The sequence below is a fragment of the Euprymna scolopes genome, chromosome 35 (assembly GCF_053919585.1).
Source record: "Euprymna scolopes isolate OS-2025 chromosome 35, ASM5391958v1, whole genome shotgun sequence".
Lineage (NCBI taxonomy): Eukaryota > Metazoa > Mollusca > Cephalopoda > Sepiida > Sepiolidae > Euprymna > Euprymna scolopes.
Window position 1 is genome coordinate 86,019,346 of NC_136516.1, and position 24,000 is coordinate 86,043,345.

General features: G+C 36.9%; 1 long non-coding RNA gene across 1 annotated transcript in view; it reads left to right on the plus strand.

Moving 5' to 3' along the window:
• Nucleotides 1-24,000, plus strand: part of LOC145259970 (uncharacterized) — a 148,616-nt gene that overhangs the window by 14,240 nt on the left and 110,376 nt on the right. The window contains exon 2 of the long non-coding RNA XR_013864241.1: nt 1,456-1,499. This is a non-coding gene — a long non-coding RNA (uncharacterized LOC145259970). The remainder of the gene's footprint in view (nt 1-1,455; nt 1,500-24,000) is intronic.

Here is a 24,000-nt window from a genome sequence, read left to right on the forward strand (position 1 = left end):
ATGAGAACGTGTGTATGTTATATGTGTGTGTGTGTGAGAGAGAGAGAGAGAGAGAGAGGGGGAGAGAGAGAAAGCAAAAGAGGGAAATAAAGGAAGAGAGAGATGAGCTGGCAGAAATGAGACCGTGTATATGTTATATGTGCGTTTGAGAAAGAGTTAGAGAGAGAGAGAGAGAGAGAGAGAGAGAGAGAGAAGGGAGAGACTGGAGGAAAGAGATGTTACTGTAGAAACAATGAAACGGTGTGTATGTCGCGTATGCATGTGTGAGAGAGAAATAGAAAATAAGAGAAATGAAGAGAGAGAGAGAGAAAGAGAGAGAGAGAGAGAGAGAGAGAAAAGGGGGAAAGGGGGAGGTAGATGTCCATGCAGAAACGATGTTGTGTGAGGGAGACCAGAGTTTAGGTTTGCCACTGACAGACACAGTGCAAGGACCAAGGTCGAGTTTGCAAACGAGCACTGTAGTCTGTCACTTCGGTGGCACCAGAAATAGCATTTGCAAGGCTTTGCAAGTCCTCGCTATGACACAGCTATTGCCAAGGTTGCCCGTTTATTGAATGACCTTCAGATGAAATTACAATTATACAAGACGATATAAAAATGAGTTTACCGAAAACAATGAGCAATGCCAATTTTGGTCATAGGCACTTGATGAACAAAAGAAAAAAAAAAAGGAGAAATAATATAAAAAGCAACAAATAAAAAACAATTAGAACACATTAGAATAAGTAACATTTGTTTAGTTGGGTCTATACAACATTAATAGATCTTATACCCATTAGTTAGTCTGTCACCTATAATTTCATTCGGTCGTCCTTAAATTAAAAGAAAATGACCTTGGCGTGTGTTATACTATTTTTTTTTCATTAATTTTCTTTTTTATCATTTTTCACACAAAATAAAACCATCACACACATTAAAAAAAAAATCTTCCTTGAATATTCTTACGTATTCCATAAGGGCTTCACGGGCCGGATTAAAGACTTTGGCGGGTCGGATCTGGCATGCAGGTCGTAGTTTGAAGATCCTTTCTCTAGCTGGTTGAGTTTCGATCTCAGTTTGTAGGCATTTACTGGTCTAACCGCACTGAAATGTTTTGATACAGCGAAACAGTCTGTCAGTGGATGACTATTCTTCTCATATTCCGGGGAAGAGAACTGGAGAGATGGCAAGATTCACCGTATGAAATATTGAATTCTACTCAATAAAGCTTATCTGTATTAAAATTAGCGATCTGTTGGAGTTGTGTTGCTTGGACCGCGTGAAATGTTGCTTCCCTTTGTCCGTGTATGGTTTGTGATGATGTGTACTTTTTAGGCGATCTGTATATAAACAAGTGAGTTGGCCTGCTTTTCCTCTCTTCGTGTCAAAATGTAAATAAAAGCAGACGTGTCTCTTCGTGTCTGTGTGCTAAAACTAAAAAATGGCTAAGTGTTAATAAATTAATCTTTTTTTCAGCGTTGGTATGACTTCCAGCGTGAATCTTATTTAAAACAAACAAGGTATGTTTTTTTATTTGGTTTCTAAATCTTAATTAACTAATTAACCATCAATTTACACCAAATGAGTATGGTCGAACGAATCTATCGAAATGTCTCGGTTCAGCTTCTTTTTTTTACACAGTGGTCACCACTTATCAAGGCCCGGAAGCTACTCAGGGATAAGGGTTATTGCAAGTACATTACGTTAGTGTGGAGATTTGATGAAGTGTTTACTTAAGGGGGCGGTTCATTAGGAATTTGTTAACTTCGGACTTGAACACATCTAAGTTGTAGTCAGGTGGGAAGCAGGCAGACGGAACAGAGTTCCATAGGCGTGGAGTTCTAAGAAAGAAGCTTTGTTCATGGAATCCATGTTTTGATTTAGGCACAGATAAAGAGTGGGGGAAATTCTTTAATGATGTCTTTGTGTCTTTTTTTTATACCAGTATGTTACTGTGCTTATCAATTATTCCATAAATTAATTCCCCTCCCCTCCACACACATATCGTTTGAATTTTATAATGTATCCATACAAAATGCAAATTTCCGTTCACTTAGTTCTTTTTTGCAGCGGATGACATTTTGTTTTGAAAAGGGTTACCTATTTCGATTTGGTTTGTTTTAGAAATACCACTGTCATAACATGACATTTAGAAATCAATTATGTCAAAACTCAATGTCAATAACGGGAGTATCCGGCGCTGCCCGAGAAAGTCGTAAGTAATTTCATGTTTATCAATAACGATTGGTTTCCTATTGTTGTCACACATGAGATAAATCTATTATATAAAGGTCAGTTGTCTGTATGCTTGTATGCCTAGCTAAAACGTCAAACATACACAACAAACACTTACAAAGTGTTTTTTTTTTATTTAATCAACATAGCCCCGATAAAATTAATATTCCTATATAGGTGAGTATTTTTCTCGCTCTGCCATTGATATTAAAAGCCTACTTTTTCTATTAAAAATTGTTGTTTAATTTTCTCCCACTGCAAGAACTTAGACACCAGAGTCGACAAATGGGATTGAGAGGTCAGCGCACCAAAGAAGGGGAACTTAGACCTGCAAAAAGTCGGTGGATAAACCCGTCGGCATTCCCGGTAAGGGCGCCTCACGCGCTTGACAATAAATCAACCCCTTCTCAAAGACAGCAAGGCCCAGAAGGGTGGACCTCCTAGAACTGCACAGAAGTAAACTTCCACTGCAAAATCAACCGAATTATTACAAGAATGGCCGAATCTCTGTTGATTTTGGGGGCACAGGATAAAAATCCCTAGCTGAGTTTCTATTTACAAATTATTAAAACGAAATTCTTGATATACTCATTCATTGACACGCAAGCAACTACACGAAGGTTAACTAATTTGCGCATTCCTTAAAAAACAAAAAAACAAAACAAAAAAAAAACGAGCATCAATTACTTATTCATTTTTTATGGTTTCTTATGAGATGATTGGGTTCATTTCACTATTACACTGAATTCTATTTATGCATAGTTTCTACATTCTGCATAATTGTTATGATGAAAACCCTCTAGCACACGGAAATATTATATATATATATATGTATATATATATGTATATATATGTATATATATATATGTATATATATATGTATATATATATATGTATATATGTATATATATATGTATATATATATATGTATATATATATATGTATATATATATATGTATATATATGTATGTATATATATATGTATATATATATGTATATATATATATATGTATATATATATATATATATATATATATATATATATATATATATATATTTCCGTGTTCTACAGGGTTTTCATCATAAATACTACATTTTCCCCCAACGAAATCCTGATGATGTCTCCTGAAATAGGAACGAAACGTTGATTACTATTTTATTAATTCTTGGTTTTCCTTCTAAAATAACATAACGCCAACCATCGCTTGTATTTTTATTTTATTTTTACTCTCTCTCTCTCTCTCTCTCTCTCTCTCTCTGTATATATATATATATATATATATATATATATATATATATATATATATATAGATAGATAGATAGATAGATAGATAAGTGACTGTGTCGGTGTGTGCGAAAAGTCTCTACCAAACTCCTCTCTGAATATTTTATCCACAGAGTTGAAATTTGATATATAGGGTATTTGAACCTGTAGCACACTTTCAATTTGTTTTTTAGCTGACAAAAATAGCTGCTAAGGGGTCAAAATTGATAACAAAACAGTTTCCCTTGCCAGTAGTAGTCGACTATACGTGTTTTGTATGTATAAATCTACACTAATAGGCTAAACAATGTTATTTTTAAAACTGTTTGTATGCGTATTGGTGGAGCGCAGAGGTTATAGAATGAAGCTGGAGAGATGTACATTTTGGTTTCGATTCTAGTCGTTGGCACTCAAGTCATATTTAAAAAAACAAACTTTTGAGATCACTAATATATATATGGGACAATATAATAATCAATAGAGAATTGGCTCTATAATAATAAATGCGTACTCTGCATGAATTAAAATATCATATTTAAGCGTATCAAGCAACACCGGGCGGCTTATTATTAACATAAACAAAGTATAGAAAAATATTCATTGTTTGAGTGTCAAATTATTTGGTGTACTATCTATAAGACATTCAAATACGAAGCGATGATTTACAAAAGAACAAAACAAAACAAGACAAACAAACAAACAAACGAACAAACAAACAAACACATTTAATTTCTATAACATGATTCTAATACATAACGAGGATTCACGAAAAAAAAGTTCTTCCGGCAAATACACGAGATATTATGGACCAAATATTATCGATTGGGGTTAAATCGGGGCTTTGACCTGACCAAAATATCACTTCAATTGAATTATCAGAAAAAACATTTTTTGTGACTTTAGCAGTGTGTGCAGGGGTATTATCATGTTGAAAAATAATGTTCTGGTATATTTCACCTTCTGGATACGCAGTAACAGTCCTGTTTCTAACATTCGAATGTATACCTTTGCATTGATTGACTTCTCACATCTAATAAGTTCCCCAACTCCTGCTGCAATAAAAATTCCCCATACTAGTATCTCTTCATTCCCGTATTTAATTGTCGTTTTTATGCAACTTGGCGAAAATAATGCTCCAGTTCAGGAGCACCGGGAGCATCACTAACAAGACAAAATCTTGATTCTATCTAACCGGAAAACATTCCTGAACCAGTCTGTATCTTTCTTGCCATAACACGAGAAAAATCTCTTTTTATATTTGAAGTTCTTCTTAGATAAAAATGGCTTCTTTGCACGCCTTTTAGGGGAAAATCCTATTTCTTTCATTCGTCTAGATATTGTATACCAAGAAAGAGAATTTCCAGCCCCTGTTTTAATTCTTTGCTATGTTCAGCATAAGGTTTTTTTCGATTCTTCAAAACAGTTAATTTAAGACTGTGGTCGTCCTTGAAAGTCGATGCTATAGGGCGACCAGATCCAGATTTCCCTTTTACCAAGCGTTCGAGTTCGAACCTTTGACCAATTCGCTTCACTACAGAAAGAGATGTTTTCACATTTTCTTTTCTTAAAATATCAAAAATCTGCTTGTAAGCCATTTTGAACTGTCTTAATCCTGCAATTCGATTTTTATATCCTCGCCAAGATGCGGTCATACCATTTTTAGGATTAATTTTTTCACTTATTAATATATGCAATAATAATGATCTGCAAAATAGAAATTTTCAGTTAAAATTAACAAAAATTCATGGAAAAATATTGAAAAATCGATTTCTTCATTCTTTCACTCTTGGCCCATTTTTTGCTCATGAATATATATATATATATGTGTGTGTGTGTGTGTGTGTGTGTGTGTGTGTGTGTGTGTGCGTGTGTGTGTGTGTGAGGGCGATCTATTCATATATATATATGAAAAAGAAAAAAAGCTTATAGCTCTTTAAAAACACGCTAAGTTAGCGGGGGAAAAAATAACAGCGTTTCGACGTTGTTAATATCGCTAAAAAGCGCCAATAAATCTTATGTATGTATGTATATATATATGTATATATATATATATATATATATATATATATATATATATATATATATATATATATATTTGGGTATGCGAGTAACCTACTACCTCAGGGAGATGAACGCCTCTGCCTTGCATAGTTTCAGGTCACCCTTGGGCAAGGTGTAGTACCTGTTAGCCTCCCTCTCAAGTTCTGGAGGGTTACTATATTGTGAGAACTAGTGATATATAAATACATGTGCATGTTGTCTTGTTTATGTGTATGTCCAGCTGCCGGAGAGGTTAAAACTCCGTGATAATAAAACATGCACACTCTGCCACTGCTCAGTCATCTCACTATATCAGTTTGTCACTGTGCAACTAGTGATAGGGTGCGAGAGGGTACAATATGTGTAGTACAAGCATATTGTGTTGCGATCTTTATGTGCAGATATCTTTCGAAGAAAAAAAAAGAAAAAAGAAAAGTCCTATGGCGATAGGTGGATGGCGACGTGCACAGGCTTAGCGGGCTGGAAGTGCATAGCTGCGAATCTGCACATAGGCGGCCAGTTATTTATCTAACATCGTCGACTAAATCGCTTACAGGGTGGAAGCAACTTCGGTGGATGATCTGGCAGCTGAGCAGCCTTTTCTAGGGATACACTGCTCACCCATGAATTTAGGAAGGGTCGAGAAAAGGTGACCTAAAAATTGTCTACCCTTTTATTAGCTGGTCGGCTTCCTGCGGTCGGCGGCTGCTCTATATTTGCAGGAGAAACAAGATAAAGTTGAAGAAAAATAATAAACAAAGAAAGTCAAAATTTTATCAGGAGAGGAATAACCCAATTGTTGCTACGTGGAATTTGAGAACTTTGCTAGATGTCCTGGATAATGAAAGACCTGACGTAGGACCGCTATTGTTGCAAGAGAGCTCGCTAGGTACAGCATAGACATTGCGGCATTGTCTGAAACACGATTGAGTGCTGAAGATCAATTGGTGGAAGTGGGCTCGGGATACACCTTTTTTTTGGAAAGGAAAACCATCGGGGATGAGATGAGTGGGTGGAATTGGCTTTGCAGTGCGTTCTGATTTGGTGAAGAGGATTGAACAGCCAATCTGTGTAAGTGACAGAATTATGATGATGCGCTTCCCTCTTGCACACAGTAGGTAAATGACGATTTTATCTGTGTATGCCCCTACCATGGGTCATGATGAAGACACCATCACGGCGTTTTACCGAGATCTCAGTCGTACCATTTCGTCTATTCCTTTATCTGATAAGATCTTACCCATGGGTGATCTAAATGCAAGGGTTGGCAAGGATCATCACACCTGGGACTCACTCGGCCGGTTTGGTGTAGGTAGGGTCAACAGTAATGATCTGCATCTTCTCCATCTATGCACTCAGTTTGACCTTGCTATCTGTAACACTTTCTTCAGCCACAAAGAGGTCCATAGGTTTACCTCGACCCATCCTCGTTCAAAACAAGGTCACTTGATCGATTACATTATTTCCAGGAAGGCAGATTTGCGGGACGTATGTAGTGGAGCTGAATGCGGCACAGATCACTTTTTGGTACGCGGGAAGTTGAAGGTCTGTATAAGGAGGAAGTGTAGGTTGGGTGGTGTTGGGATTCCCAGGCGGGTTGATGTGTCCAGGCTCGCTGATCCAAGTGTACGTGAAAAGCTTCGATCCGTAGTTAATTCTGCTGATTTTGATGGGTCATGGACGCATTTTAAAAATACAGTCTATGAAATAAGTTTAGATGTTCTTGGCTTCGGCAAATCTAAACATCAGGATTGGTTTGATGATAATGATTCTGAAATTACTCAACTCTTAAGTGCTAAAAATGAGTTGAACCATAAAATGTTGTCTGCCTCTCATGAAGGTCGAGAGTCCCTCCAACAGTCACTTAAAGCAAACAAGGGTATTCTCCAAAAGCGATTCCGCCAAATGAAGAATCATTGGTGGGCTAAACTCGCCAACCAAATCCAGATGGCTTTTGATTGTAAAGACCTCAAACGCATGTACCATTTGCTTAAAAAAGCTTTTGGTCCTCAAACACTATCTACATCTCTCCTACTCTCAAGTGATGGAATTGCCCTTATAAAGGATCCTAACAAGATTCTCCTTCGTTGGACGAAGCATTATTCTGATCTCTTTGACAACCTCTCTAATGTTGATGAGGACGTCATCAATGAATTTTTATCACAACGGAAGCTTATCCATGAAATGTCCGTGTTCCCATCTGAGAATGAAATTAGAGACGCAATCAAGAAAGTGAATGTTGGGAGAGCTCCAGGGCTTGATGGTATTCCTGTGGAAGTCTTCTTACATGGGAGTGATAAACTTGTTCATGAAATTCTTCATCTTATCACTGATGTCTGGAGGGTTGTTCCCGTCCATCAGGATTGGGTTGATGCAATTCTTATATCACTGTACAAGAAAAAGAGGCCCAGGACCAACTGTGGAAGTTATCGTGGGATAAGTTTGTTGGAAGCGGTTGGCAAAGTATTTTCCAGAGTTCTACTCAATAGATTGTTAAAGTATATTTGTCCATCCGCCATTCCAGAAAGCCAAAGTGGCTTTCTTCCGGGTAGGGAACCACGGATATGATCTTCTCTGCTCGGCAATTGCAGGAGAAATGTACTGAACACTGCGTTCCGCTTTATCAGGTTTTTGTTGATTTGACTAAGGCTTTTGATACGGTGAACAGAAGTGCCCTATGGATAATTCTGGGGAGGTGGGGATGCCCACCTCAATTTATACGATTACTCAGGGAGCTCCATACTAATATGAAGGCTCGAATGAAATTCAACGGATGCCTGTCGGAACCCATATCGGTTGACAATAGTGTGAAGCAGGGTGATATCCTAGCACCTACACTTCTTTCAATTTATTTTGCAACTATGTTATCATATGCCTTTAGGGAATGTTCTCTATGCGTTTGTTTGCGTTTCAGAACCACAGGTAGGGTCTTTGATCTTCGTCGTTTTCATGCTTCTACAAGGACCTTTCAGCACCTGGTTCGTGAATTGCTTTATGCGGATGATGCCGATCTCGTGGCCCATGGTGAGAGGGATATGCAGGGTATCATGGATCTGTTTTCGGGGGCCTGTGCGTCTTTTGGGCTTACTATTAGTCTTAAGAAGACTAAGGTCATGTTCACACCTCCACCTGGTAGTTTGTATGTGGAACCAAATATTTTTGTCAACAACCAGAGACTTGCCGTGGTTGACACATTTCTGTATTTGGGTAGTACTCTCGCCAGAGATGGAACCCTGGATGCTGAGGTCAACTATAGGATACAGCGTGCCACTAAGGTTTTTGGTGGCTTAGAGAAGATCAGTGTCTATCAATCTTGTATTTTACCATCCCTGCTTTACGCTTCTGAGGCCTGGACAACTATGGTAGATACATAAAAGTCATAGAGAGAGTGCACCAGAAATTCCTTAGACACATTCTGAGCATCAGGTGGAGCATTTTTATATCTGATGTGGATGTTCTCATGCGGGCTGATGTACCTTGTATCGAGAAGTTGATTATACGCAACCAGATGAGGTAGGCTGGGCATCTGACAAGGATGGACGACGATAGATGCCAAAGCGCATGTTCTATGGTGAAATTACACAAGGAAAGCGCCCACAACATAAACCGAGGAAACGCTTTAAGGATAACATCAAAGATAATCTTAAAGCTCTTGGTATTGACGTGTTCAGTTAGGAAAGTGCTTCCAATGATCGTAAAAAGTGGTGCTCCTTAGTCTATCATGGCTGTGATAGTTTTGAGAAGAAAAAATATTAGCATGCAAAAATGAAGCGTAATATCCGGAAGAAAAATCTGTCAGATATATCAAGCCTGTCGGAGGATTTCATGCAGAACCACACCTGTGATTTGTGCCGTAAAATGACTTTGTCCGGAGCTGGCCTAGCTAGCCACAAGTGTTCACATGGAAATCAATCTTTCTTTGATGGGGTAAACTTTGCAGGGCACATATGTTCTGTTTGCTCTGTGGTCTGTAAATCGAGTGAAGGCCTAAAGCGTCATATGAGCGTCCACAGTAGAGCAGCACGAGTTGGCATCCCTCAATCTCAGTTTAAGTGTGACCTTTGCAACAGACTGTAAAAGCAGGGCTGGTCTGAAGAGCCACCTTCGTTCGCACAGAAAATAGGAATTGATGCATTCTTGATCACATCTCATCATGTATATATGTGTGTGTGTATAAGTGTATATATGTGTACATAGTTATATTATTAAAAAAAATATATATATATATATATATATATATATTTTCAAAATACATGAAAATAATTGAGTAATCAACAATAAAGCAAGGGAAAGATGGTCTTCTTCTGTCAAGAAGTGACAGTCACCATATATATATATATATATATATATATATATATATATGTGTGTGTGTGTGTGTGTGTGTGTGTGTGTGTGTGCAACGTTGCATCTCTATCTCATTTGGGGCGTTAAGGACGCAGTCATCGGCAAAGAGAAGGTCTCTGATGATGGTTTCCCTCACTCTCGTGACTGACTGCATTTGCCTGATGTTAAACAGTTTCCCGTCACATCTGTACTTGATGTCAATGCGAGAGTGACTGTCTTTGAAAGCGTCCTGGAGCATGGCAGAGAAAACCATGCTGAAGAGTGTTGGGGCTAAGACACAGCCCTGCTTGACTCCATTGGTCACAGCAAAGGGCTCTAAGGGATCGCTGTCATCCAGGACACGGGCGGTCATGTCCTTGTGGAACTGCCTGACAATGGCGATGAACCTGTCTGGACAACCAAATTTTTCCATGATCTGCCAGAGGCCATTTCGATGAACGTGGTGTAGAGGCCCCAGTGCTGCTCGACACACTTCTGCAATTGGCGTGCAGCAAAGGTCATATCAGTCGTCCCGTGGCCCGCTCGAAAGCCACACTGGCTCTCGGGAAGACGACCATCTTCGTAGTCGATCAGATGCCAGTGGTGGGAGCGTGGGTGCATCCACGATGTCTTGCTACGGGTGGGTAGGTGGAACATGGTGTTGGTGATGGAAAGGTCGTGTGCAGCGCAAAGGCTGATCAGCCATAGGCCGTTGCTATTGCACTTGCCCACTTCATGGTGGCCAAGGACCCGGTCCCAAGTGGAATGGTCCGTGCCAACGCGGGCATTGAAGTCGCTGAGGACGATGAGCTTCTCTCTCTGCGGAGCAGTGGAGATGAGGCTTTCCAGATCTTCATAGAACTGGTCCTTGGTATCTTTGGGGTTAGTCATGGTTGGTGCGTAGGCGCTGATCAGTGTGGCAGAGGTGATGGTGAAGCAGCTATGTTTAGGGCTCCTTTTATCGCCCCGTCCTCATGCCATGGAGGCGAGCAGAGTGATCCTGAAAAGGACTGCTCGGTCGGCCAGCCAGTTGCCTGCACCTCCTCGCTGCTTCGGTCGAGTGGAGTACGACCAGTTTCCATGGATCTCACAAGGCAGTGAGGCCATTTGACCCATAGCTGGGATAGGGATTGGTAATGTGTCAGGGCATGTCCACACGTTGGTGGGCCGTAGCACAGTCCCTCTGGGACTCTCTCCTGTTCCGAGATCCTCTACTGATTCAGCCTGGAGTCGCATGACAACCAGTTACCATGTGTGACCATGAGGAGGCACAGCAGAGGTCTTGATGATGGAGAGGCTGTGTACTGGCAGGAGAAGACTTACGCACTCGGCTTCTCGTTTCGCGCAAGGCTAGCCAGTGGTGGTTGCTGAGAGCGAGATGGTGAGTAGGCCAAGACGCTACCTTATGGCTAACACACTTGCGCGTCACATCACCCTGTGAAATGTACACACAGGCAGACATACACACAGATACAGTCACTTGCTCTTTTATAGATATACTAGCATGGGTGCCCGGCGTTGCCTGGCTGTTTGGAGGTGTATGCTGAGCAAAAAAAAAAAAAAAAAAAAGGTCAGTTTTTTAAACTTTGACCCTATTTATGACCCCTTAAAATTTATTGTTTTGGGCTCAAATCGAGTTATTAAGTTAGATACATGTCCAAGGAACCTATATCTAAAGTTTCAAGTGTTTAGACCCAAAATTGGCGAGGGAGTTTGGTAGAGTTCTGAAAGGTCAAATTATTGAACCCTTAACAGCCAAATTACTGGCCGAAAACCGATCACATAGATTTTCCCAAATCTCAGTACCCTGTATATCAAATTTTGGGTCTGTAGACTAAAAATTGGCAAAGTTATTGCGTAGGGAAATGTACACAGACAGCCAGACAAACACACACAGACAGACACATAGACACGTTCACTTTTATAGATATACTAGCATGGGTGCCCGGCGTTGCCTGGGTGTTTGGAGGTGTATGCTGAGCAAATAAAAAAAAAAGGTCAATTTTAAAAACTTTTACCCTTATTATGACCCCTTAATATTTATTGCTTTGGGCTCAAATCGAGATAGATCCATGTCCAAGGAACCTACATCTAAAATTTCAAGTGTTTAGACCCGAAATTGTCGGAGGAGTTCTCAGAACTCAAATCGTTGAATTTTGACGCCTTAACAGCCAAATTTCTGGCCGCAAACTGATGACGTAGATTTTCCCAAATCTCAGTACCCTGTATGTCAAATTTCGAATCTGTAGACTAAAAATTGACAGAGTTATTGCGTAAGGAAATGTACACAAACAGACACCGACACACAGACACGTTCACTTTTATATATATATATATATATATATATATATTGAGAGAGAGAGAGAGAGAGAGAGAGAGAGAGAGAGAGAGAGAGAGAGAGAAATATTAGTTATCAGAAAAGTTGATAACAATGCATATAATAAATATTAAGTAAATTTTATTACGGCGATGAGACAGAACTGGGGCTTAGTAGACAGTGAGACATCATTTTAAAGACCCTTTTTTATGAAGAGACAAATGGTTGGCGTGGCATTGCATGGGTAATAATAATATTCCATGCATAGGTGAATAGTTGCTTTATAGAAATATATGATACTGTAAGATGTGACAAGTTTATCTAGCCCAGTAGGGGGAGCCCACTTTATTTATTTATCAGCCTTTGCAGCGTTTTTGTATGTATTTATTTATATTTTATGTTTCATGTGAATGCCAGACGGTCGTGAAGGGTGCGAGTGTGGGTTAGGTTTAGGTTTAGGTTTAGGGTTAGGGTTAGGTTTAGGGTTAGGTTTAGGGTTAGGGTTAGGTTTAGGGTTAGGGTTAGGTTTAGGTTTAGGGTTAGGTTTAGGGTTAGGGTTAGGTTAGGGTTAGGGTTAGGTTTAGGTTTAGGATTAGGGTTAGGGTTAGGGTTAGGTTTAGGTTTAGGGTTAGGTTTAGGGTTAGGGTTAGGGTTTGCAATGGCAATATGTGATGCAGAAGAAAACCTTCTTAAATAAAATAAAACAGATTACGTATTTGTATGTTTTTTTTTTTTTTTTTTTTACTTTATTTTTTTGTGTCTGTTTTCATTTATCTTGTTCTTACCACAAGAGAAAAGGTGAAAACTTACAGCCGTTTTTCGTCATCGAACTTTGGCATTTGTAGTTTTAGATGGATGGATGGCTGTGAAGAAAAACATATTTCCCGAATCAAATCTGCTTCTAAATGCATCGTTTGGTTCGTTTTAGGCGATCCCCGAGTTTTGAAGGTAAATCGTGGGGGAAACACGAATGCCACTGGTAACCACCTACGATTACGCCTGTCTCTCATTAAAATATGGTTTTCGTTAGATTTTTCCACGATTAGAGATGTGTGTGTGTGTGTGTGTGTGCGTGTGTGTGTGTGTGTGTGTGTAAATATTAGTACTAGAAACTGTAGTTTTGCGCATTAAATAGTTCCGGTTTTAGGAGGGGGAGGTTTACCTGTTTTGGAACTTTTCTTTAGTCTTTTGGGGTTTCTTTAGGTGTTTTAATTTGGGCAAAGAAGCACCCCAGGGATGAGCTGGGCTTCAGAGATAAACTTTCATTGAAAACGGTTTTTATGTTCATGTTTAAACGTGAGAAAACTGGAAACAAAAACAAAATAATGAGTTCAAAATGTATACATTAAAAAAAGGGATATTTTATATATGTTTTAAAATGAAAGCTTGACAGTGGGGGAAAACAGAATGTTCGTGAATATTTTTAGAGTTCTTGTAAAAAAAAAAAAAAAAAAAATGGGGATTCAGTAATTGAGGTATCGAAGAAGTCTAAATCGATGAATCGAATCGTGCGTTACATGTGTCCAAAACTCGTAATCTAAACTTCTCTGCTCAATCTATCTATATATCTATAAAAGGGAAAGTGGCTGTCTGTGTGTCTGTCTCCGTACATTTCCCTACACAATAATTTTGCCAATTTTCAGTCTACAGACTCGAAATTTGATATACAGGATAGTGAGATTTGGGAAAATCTTTGTAATCTATTTTCGGCCAGAAATTTGGCGATTAAGGGGTCAAAGTTCAATGATTTGACCTTTGAGAACTCTACCAAACTCCCTCGCCAATTTTGGGTCTAAACAATTGAAATTTTAGATATAGGTTCCTTGGACATGGTTCTCATTTAATAACTTGATTTCAACCTAAAACACTAAATATTAACGACTCATAATAGGGTTCAAAGTTTTAAAAAAAATTTACCTTTGCGGTCTCTACCAAATTACTTACACAATTTCGGGTCTAAACATTTGAAATTTTACGTAAAGGATATTCAAAGATATGGCAAGCTTTTTAATCGGTTTGGGTCGAAAATTTGAGCTACCAATATACAAATGTATGTATGTATGTATGTTTGCACATCTGCCTAAAACTTTCGACAGAGGCGACGGATTTTCACAAGATCAGTATCGTTTTGAAGTTCGACCTTTCAGACGACAAATACCGAAAAATTGGCTAAAAACATTAATGTCTTCACCTTCAACTGGGCACTTTTCTACAGGGAGGAGTCGCTTTTTTCACCGATATTTTCAAAAATCATCCCCTCTTTTCGATTAATTTAAACCTACGTCACTCCCGGTTTGGCGGTGGTCGTAACAGCAAAACGTCACGTTTTCCCGTTCTTTTCCTCCTTCGCGGCACCGGTTCGAGCCTGTCTTCCAACTTCCACTTTTTTTTGCTCAACACATACCTCCAAACATCCGGGCAACGCCGGGCACCCATCCTAATTATATAAACAAGTTTAATCATAGGTTTCGAGAATAGTCCATTTGAATACACGCGAGGGTGTATAAAAGAATATATTTGTTTAATTAAAAAACAATTGAAAGCTTAAAATAAAGTTTTTATAAATAAACGTTTCCGCATACCTGAAAATTGTAACCCAATATTTTTTACTGTAATTTTCACTTTTTTTAAATGAAAAATTGCGTTCGAACTGAAAGATATAACCGCCATTTTATTTTAATGTTTTGATTGGGGAGCATGATTTTTCTCATCCAATCAGAATATGGCTAGGTTTTTTTCCTTGCAGTGACACCAATTTATTATTTTAATGCTTATTATTAGCCATTTGGAATATTCCACTTTCCTTTGAAGGTAAGTACAGGATGATAACGGTCGTAGCGACAAGCATAATAATATAATACATTAATTATTATATTACAACTAGTGGGACCTGTGGAAATTCCACAGCGGACTCTTTCATATGTAATATATTGATGTTGACATTCTGTGGATGTTCAGCGTAAATGCAGCTCTTGTGTTAAAACTGCCAAAGTATTTATCCAAGCTAGCAGGGATGTGCGGCGTGGTCCGGTTGTAAAATACGCTTTAATGTGATATTTTAATTCATGCAGATTTCTTATATATTATTATAGAGTCAACTTTATATCGATTCTCATATATTATAAAGCTTAAAAAATTAAAAATATATCCATATGACTTGGGTGCATCAGCTTGAATTGAAACTGAAACCAAAACTTATGAAGATATATATATATATATATATATATATATATATATATATATTTGTCTGTGTGTTTGTCTCTATGTGTACATTTCCTTACCAAATTACTCTGTCAATTTTCAGTCTAGAGACTCGAGATTTGACATAAGGGGTATTGAGATTTGAAAAAATCTTTTTAATCGGTGTTCAGCTAGAAATTTGGCTGTCAAGAGGTCAAAGTTCAATGATTTGACATGTGAAAACTCTACCAAAATCCCCCGCCAATTTTGGGTCTAAACACTTGAAATTTTATATGTAGGTTACCTGTACATAAGTCAAACTTTTTAATATATATATACATATGCATATAAAGTTATGAAAAGTACAAAGGTGGGTTGAACTACTAGTATATATGATTTTCAGAATATGAGAGAATATATAATTATTTCCATAGCCAGACAACGTTGTAGCTCACAAGAGCCATGACAGCCAACAAACCGGAAGTCCAAGATTCGAGTTTCGCCCTCATTTGGGCCTATTTGAAATTTGTGAGCTGTGACGTTGTCTAGCTGTGGATATATATATATATATATATATATATATATATATATATATATATATATATATATATATATATATATATGTATGCTGTCAAGATACACACACACACACACACACACATATATATATATAGATATAGATACTGTTAATTTTATTTTATTTCGGACTACTAGTCTCATCTTATCTTTTTTATTTGGTGCACAACGTTTCGGCCAACTTCCTCTGGCCTTCGTCAGGTGGTAACCGCGACGGATAGGAACTTCGAATCTCCTAACTGCATTCTCAGCCATCACTGTCATCCGTAGTTGTTGTCGTCTCACCACATTTTTGACCAATTACCTCTGGCACGCTTTGGGTGGGATTGAAACCGCTATCTTCAGACAATGTTTATCTGGAACCGTAGAGATTCAACGTCTCTATCAACTGCGCCACGGGCCCCGAAGGGCGATCAAGGTTGGATTCTTTGATCTTATAAATCCATATTTATTTATTATCTGATCTTCCATAGTCGGGTCCGTACCGATTGGTATATATATATATTATTCCTTATTGGAATTTTTTTTTTTTTTTTTTTTTTTTTTCCTATCCTATCCGTCGCGGTTACCACCTGACGAAGGCCAGAGGAAGTTGGCCGAAACGTTGTGCACCAAATAAAAAAGATAAGATGAGACTAGTAGTCCGAAATAAAATAAAATTAACATACAATGCTCATCTAAAAAATAAAAAATTCCAATAAGGAATAATATATATTGATATAGATACTGTCAAGAATTGCATAAGTCAACTTAATTAAAGGAATAAATTATAAGATGATCAACATCACGAATTTTTTAATATGACTTTTTGTCATATTTCTCTATAATTACATTGAGCTTCTTAAATAAGGATTGATATATATATATATTGTAAGAATATATATTTCTACAGAAAAAAAAATATATATAACTTGAGTTCTTTAGTGTGTGTGTGTGTGTGTGTGTGTCGCGCTTTGTAAATGTGAGTATGCGTGAGTCGATATGTCAACAGGCACAAAGCCCAACGGAAGGGCGCCGCAGACATCGGTTTAGTGATTTCAGCTCAACTGGTTTATTCAAGAAAATTCTTACGTTTTAAAGGGATAAAAGTACCTCTCAGAAAGACCATTCCGAATAAATTCAGAACGTTTTCTGATTGGTCCAAAATATAATCATTTGTTTTTATTCAGGATAGTGTATACACAAACGAGTTTACGCATTACAGTTTTGGACGCCGAGGTGTAAACATCGGCTGCTACAAAAGTAAGCGTTAAAATCTCATTTTAACATTAGAGTTCTAATTGCATCAAAGGATATTACGTTATTAGAGGTAGTACGTGACAGAAAAGCGAAATCAATTCTGCTTTCTTTTATTTTGGGTGGGGCGGGAAGTTTTAAAAATAATGATGATAGACCTCTATTTTTGCTAGAGTAGTGGAAAATTCTATCATAAGTTAACCGACTATTTATAGTCGGTTAACTTATAATAGAATGCTGCGATTACGTTGAAGGATATTACATCATAAAAACAAGTGCGTGATAGAAAAGCTAGATGAATTCAATAATTACAAGACACCTTCTCTACCACCAATAGCAATGGCCAAAGACTCATTATCTGAAAGCACTTCTTTTAAACTCCTCGGCCTAACGTTCTCAGGAAACATGAGTTGGAACAATTACATTGAGAGCATTACCAGGACCGCTGCGAAGAAGGTAGGCTCTCTCTACCGTGCTAGAAAGCTACTAACGCCGGAAAATATACTGTACCTCTATAAGGCCAGTATTCGCCCATATATGGAGTATTGTTGTCATATTTGCGCCGTTGCATCTGCTACTAGTCTCTCGCTCCTAGACAAGGTTCAAAAGAGAGTCACCAGCCTGATAAGTCCTGAACTGTCATCTAAGTGTCAGCCTCTGTCCCATCGACGAAATATTACATCCCTCTTCCTTTTCTACAAGTCTTTTAATGGTGAATGCTTCGATGACCTGCAAGCACTTGTACCCCCTCGACGTAAATACCCCCGGAAAACCCAAGCAGCTTAATCCCATCCATACACAGTAGATATCCCTAGATGTAAGAGAGCTTTCTACTTCAGTAGTTTTTTCCCCCAGAACTACTAGACTTTGGAATTCAGTTCCGGGACCCTCCTTCCTCAGGAAGATGTTCACGTGTAACGTGAACAGACATCTTGCTACCCAACTCCCTACATAGTACCCTTGTAGCTTCAGTCCCTGATAGTAGCCCCCTACATCAAAGTGGCAATGTGCCTTGTTTGGGGTGAAAATGTGATAAAAAAATTGTTTTTATTGGGGGGGGGTATAAAATAGTGTTGAGAAAACGGTATTTTCTATATGAGGCTAGAGTAAGCATAAGACCACAGTAGTGGTTGCATTAGAGCAGTAGTTCCATTAGAAGTTAACAGACTAGAGATATGATTACATCAAACGCCATGAGATGAAGTACGCGGTAGAAAAGCGCGACGAATCCTGCGTTCTTTACGACGCCATAATGAACAGACGCCTCTTTTGAAATCCATCACCACTATGGCGGGAAACCACAACTCATCTTGCTGAAAAAATATAAGCTAATCCACAGCAAGAAATAATAGCGTATTTGTTTCTGAATTTTCGAGATGAGTATTGATAACGTGTATTATCTATATAATATTCTGCCTGTTTCTTCCTTAGTTAGTGCGCTGTGGAAAAAGGCCAAATGCAATTTTTGAAGGCCAAACTACTTAAAAAAAGAAAAAGGCAAAATTCACGAAATTTGGCTTTCAAATCACAGTGACACACGAGTTCTCGTTAGACCACCGAAGTTAAGCAACATTGAGCCTGGTTAATACCAGACGGGTGAACAATTAGGGGATACCAGGCGCTGTATGTGGGAGGACGTCAACACTTGTCTGCAAGAGTTGCAGAAACCTAACGTCGTCATCTCCCTAACGGAGAAATACATGCGACCGGGGACCGCTTGTGAATTTCATACTACCATGAAACTTCCTCCTCCGAAGGAAGATGGTTACACCCGTTTAGGGTGAGTGCCGCCGTGGATTTTCATTTCATTTTTTATTTTCAATCTGGCAACGATGAAGAACATTAGAGTAACCTCCCTTTGATGTAACCTCATTTGACTAGTCGATCTAGTGGTCTCCATCAATTCGCTGTTTTTTTTTTTATACCTCATTCTAATATGTTTCCAGTAGCTTCTTTCCAAGTACTGTGGGAGTGTAGAATTTTCTTCCTGTTGTCTGTTTTCCTCATGTCCATAGCCTTGGTTCTTTCCGAGACTAAAGCCAATAGGAAACTCCTGTATTTGCGATAATCATCCTCCGTTCTTGTTAAATCCTTACATCAAATGGCTTCACGCCATGTGTAGGGTGATTTTCATAAAAAGGAGAAGATAAAGCGTGGGAAAGTGACCATCCTAAAAGCGAGCAAACCCATTCCCCAGGTCGATAAAAAAAAAAAAAAAACTACTGTCGAACTAATTGTCGAGGACGTATCTCTGATTGGTACGAAGTCTGGCTGACGGGCTTAAGATAGTAAAAACTAATCGTATTGTTTCTTTATTTTGATGTACTCAAGGCTTTCATCTCTCTCAGTCTATGAATGGATTACGTAACGCTCGAACTAACACAAAAGGACTTACTGTTAAATAACCTTTTCTGAACGAGTGTTTATTTTGGTAGATGCTGTATATGGTTAATTGAGGTGAAATGGTGCATTAACTGGGGGGGGGGGGAGGCTCACTGATGACAGATGAACGCCCAATATAGAAAGGTCAGTAATGCACAGTTAATAATATCTCCCCCACTCTATAATAAACCCCAATGTTTATTCATTTATATATACATAGGTGCACTTATATCCCACCGTCTAAAAGTTAACGAGTAAAACACGTTACAAATGGTGAAGGGGAGCGAGAAAGCAAATAGCAAGTGAGACAACGATCGCCGCATGAAAAAAATTCTGAAACAAATTCCTCGCTTTAATATAAAAAAAAAGTCAATAGTAAGTGCTTTTTATTACTTTAGGTCATCAGAAAGGATAATAATGATTTATATATGCAAAATTAATTTACTGACGAATTTTGTGGTTTTATGTGAATATTTTAATAATATATCTAGCTAAATAGCGAGTGCTAACGCTGGCGAAGCGTTTTTTCGCAAATTTTGATGGAAAGTATACACTAACTTGCTAATCGGCAAGAATTGTCACCCCTACACTGATGAGTGCGTAAGCATGGAAACCTAGTGTTTGTAGGTATAAAAGAATAATTATCATTTAATTATAATTATAATTATTGAAGGTTATAGGAGGTGCATGTTTTATTTTAATATTTCGAGCGGACCTTTGTTCTTGGTCACAAATTGTAGCTAAATGAATCAAAACGAAAAACGTTTGAAAATACTGGAAATCTTTGAGCTGCGCTAGATGCATCAGAATTTTTGTAGGAATTTTTGACACCCCTAACACGAAACTGCAAATAAAATATAAAAAACTCGTAATTTCTCTTTTTAAACTGGGTTGTTTATTTTCTTTATGGATTATATTTCCAAAATAAACTATTACAGTTGTATAAAAAGTAATAGAAATATTATTATTTTTTATTTTTTTTATTTTTTAAAAAACAGAAATGAAATTAATTGAATTTTACGAGTTCAGTATTTTTCAATTTTTAAACTTTAAAAATCTATCAAAATTTATCTATTGATTCTATTTTTACGATATTTTCAGGGTCAATGTGAAATTTTATGCTCTTTCCAATAAACCGAATGTAATATTTTAGACAAACGCTTTTTTTAATTCACGCCCCCTCATTTTGAAATGCCTCTTAAAAAGTAAATAATTAATTTACTCACCAAAGTTTTATATATCACAAATTGAAGATAAAAGATCAATAAATAATATATTCAAATTTAAAACAAAAATAGAGTGTTTTTTTTTAGAAATTTACCTGTAAAGTCCGTAGTTTAAAACTTTTTTTTAAACACGTTGTTTGTTTTTTTATTATTTTTATTGAAACCTTGGTCTTTGCTCCTTTAATTGCAAAAAAATTAGGGTTTGAATTACATTTTCGAGTAGTTATAAGCTTGGAAAGACAGGGGGTCGAATTAATTCACGCCCCCCACCATTTTGAAATGTCTATTAAAAAGTAAATAATTAATTTACTCACCAAAGTTTTATATATCACAAACTGAAGATAAAAGATCAATAAATAATATATTCAAATAAAAAAAGAAGTCTTTTTTAGAAATTTACCTGTAAAGTCCGAAGTTTAAAACCATTGTTTTTAAAAAATCACGTTGTTTATTTTTTTAAATGAAACTTTGGTCCTTGCTCCTTTAATTGAAAAAAAAAATAGGGGTTGAATTACATTTTTTCGAGTAGTTATAAGCTTGGAAAGACAGGGGGTCGAATTATTCAACATTTTCACGAAGTTTCTGACACACATAGAGCTGCGCTCAGTTATTGCCTAAAAGTTTGTAAATAGTTCAAGTGAATTCTCGTAACCATTTGTCATATATAGAGCTCGCTGTCTGTTTGTAAATACTGTTAAGCGATGTACAAATATTTCTCTAATAGACAGGTGATGAATCATTTACGAGCACCGATTCACGGTCTTGTGGTTAGAGCTACTGAATGTCAACGCGATGGTTGTAAGTTAGATCCACGGCTAGGGAAAAGTGCTAGTCTGAGTTGTGATACAACGAAACAGTACTGCATATGGATGACTATATATATATATATATATATATATATATATATATATATATATATATATATATATAGATCACGAATAGAATGAATATATCTCCGCAAATAAATAGTTTTGCAACATTATTTATTTATTGGTATTATTCCTGGAATTCTGGTGAACAATGATGCGGCGTACAATCGTTTCAGAGACGACTTAGAATTATCATTATTTTCTTATTTTTAGTATATACGCATTCCAAATCATCTTATCAGCGCCTTTCAACAAATGTCATAAAGAAACGTTCAGTGATATATATACACTAGCTGTACCCTGCCACGTGTTGCTGTGGCTTAATTTGGTGTAATAGTAAATTCGAATAAAAAGAGAAAATGCATGTTTCTTATGTTCTTAGTACAGCAATCCACCCCAAAAAGTAAAAAAAAAAAAAAAAAAAAAAAAAAAAGAAAGGCGAAAATGAAAAAAAAAAAAAATGGTACTCTTGCAGAATTGGATCCGGATCCTCGGGAGTTACCGTCAATCATGGCTTGGGCTCGACCAACATTCAGTGGATTAAGCCGAAAATTGCTAAAACGTTGAAACGCTAAATAGTTTTCTGTTTTATTGTATTAAAAAATGTGAGTTTTTAATTAATATTTGAGTAAAGGGGGGGGGGGGTTACTATACACAGATTCGAAAAAGTTGTCCAAAAACGAATAAATGAAAGCAAAGGTAAGGTAAATTACGTTTCTATCTAACTGGATAATTTTTTAGTGTTTTTATTTAATGCAAAATGTTTAATCGGCTCAAAAAACTCCGTGTTTATCTATGTATTTGGAAAAGATGAATGGTCGGGGACTGTTGAATACGTTAAGTTTGGGAAAATCAGTTAAAAACTATACAAAACAGTGTCAGACACCTACTGATTATATGTTATTGTGACATAGGCTGACATATTCGGTGGGTTTTTGATAGTATTCTGTATAGTTTTTTAGTTTTAAATCATCTTCTCAAACTTAACATCATCAACAGTGTCCGTCACCGTTTGTATTTTTCAAATACACTGATAAACACTGTTTTTCGAGCTGACAAAACGAGTCTGTATTACTAAACACAGAAACGAAAATGTTGTTGAAAAATAAATATAAGAAATAAATGTTATCAAAGGCAATATAAGTTACTTTTCTACCTAACTGGATAAGATTTTAGTGTTTTTATTTAGTGTAAAATGTTTAATCGGTTAGAAAATATGTAGTGTTTATCTGTATATTTGAAAAATACAAATGGCGGCAGACTGTGTTGAACACGTTAAGTTTGGGAAAATGAGTTAAAAGTAAAAAACTATACAAAATACTGTCAGGAACTCACTCAATATATGTTACCGTGACATAGGCAGACATGTATTCGGTGTTTTTTAACAGTATTTTGTATAGTTTTTTAGTTTAAACTCATTTTTCCAAACCTAATATGTTTAACACAGTCAGCCGCCTTTGTAATTTGCAAATATAGCAGTAAACGCTGTGTTTTTCGAGCCGAATAAACATTTTACATTAAAAAAACAAAAAAATTATCCATTTTGGTAATAAAGTTACATATCTTGCCTTTGATAATATTTGTTACACATTTATTTTTTGACAACTTTTTCGAATCTATATGTACAGTAGTACAAACCCAATAAAAACACTAAAAATTATCCAATTAGGTAGAAAAGTAACTTATCTTGCCTTTGATATTTACTTGTTATATATTTGTTTTTGTTGACAACTTTTTCAAGTCTTTGTGCAAGTACAAACCCAAAGGTGTATTTTTCTGTCTAATTTTATTGTTTAGTACCGCGCTTAAATTTAAATTTCACAATATCTTTTTTGGGGGAGGGTATTTTTTTTACATTAGGTTCACCTCCACAATTTTCGACTATGCTGAATAAGAAATTTTATTGTTTAGTACCGCGCTTAAATTTAAATTTCACAATATCTTTTTTGGGGGAGGGTATTTTTTTTACATTAGGTCCACCTCCACAATTTTCGACTATGCTGAATAAGAAAATCTCATTTAAAATTTGCAGAGGCAAGTAGTTTTCGAGATATAAAGACCTGTACTATGCACTATAATTCACTGACGGCCATGAATAAACACTCCCAACCTCCCCATATTAAGAATGGCTTTTGGAATAAACAACACCCATGCCTAACCACGTGATTTAACCTTTTACCTGTCTTTCGTCTTTTAAAAACGGCTTTTAGAATATATACCACCATTCTCCCCATGTTAAGAACGGCTTTCAAAATAAACACCACCAAACTACCCATGTTAAAAAATTGTGGAGGTGGACCTAATGTGAAAATTTACCTTTTGTTTTTTTAATAAAATGTTAGTTGAAAGCACAGAATAGTGACAAAACACCAT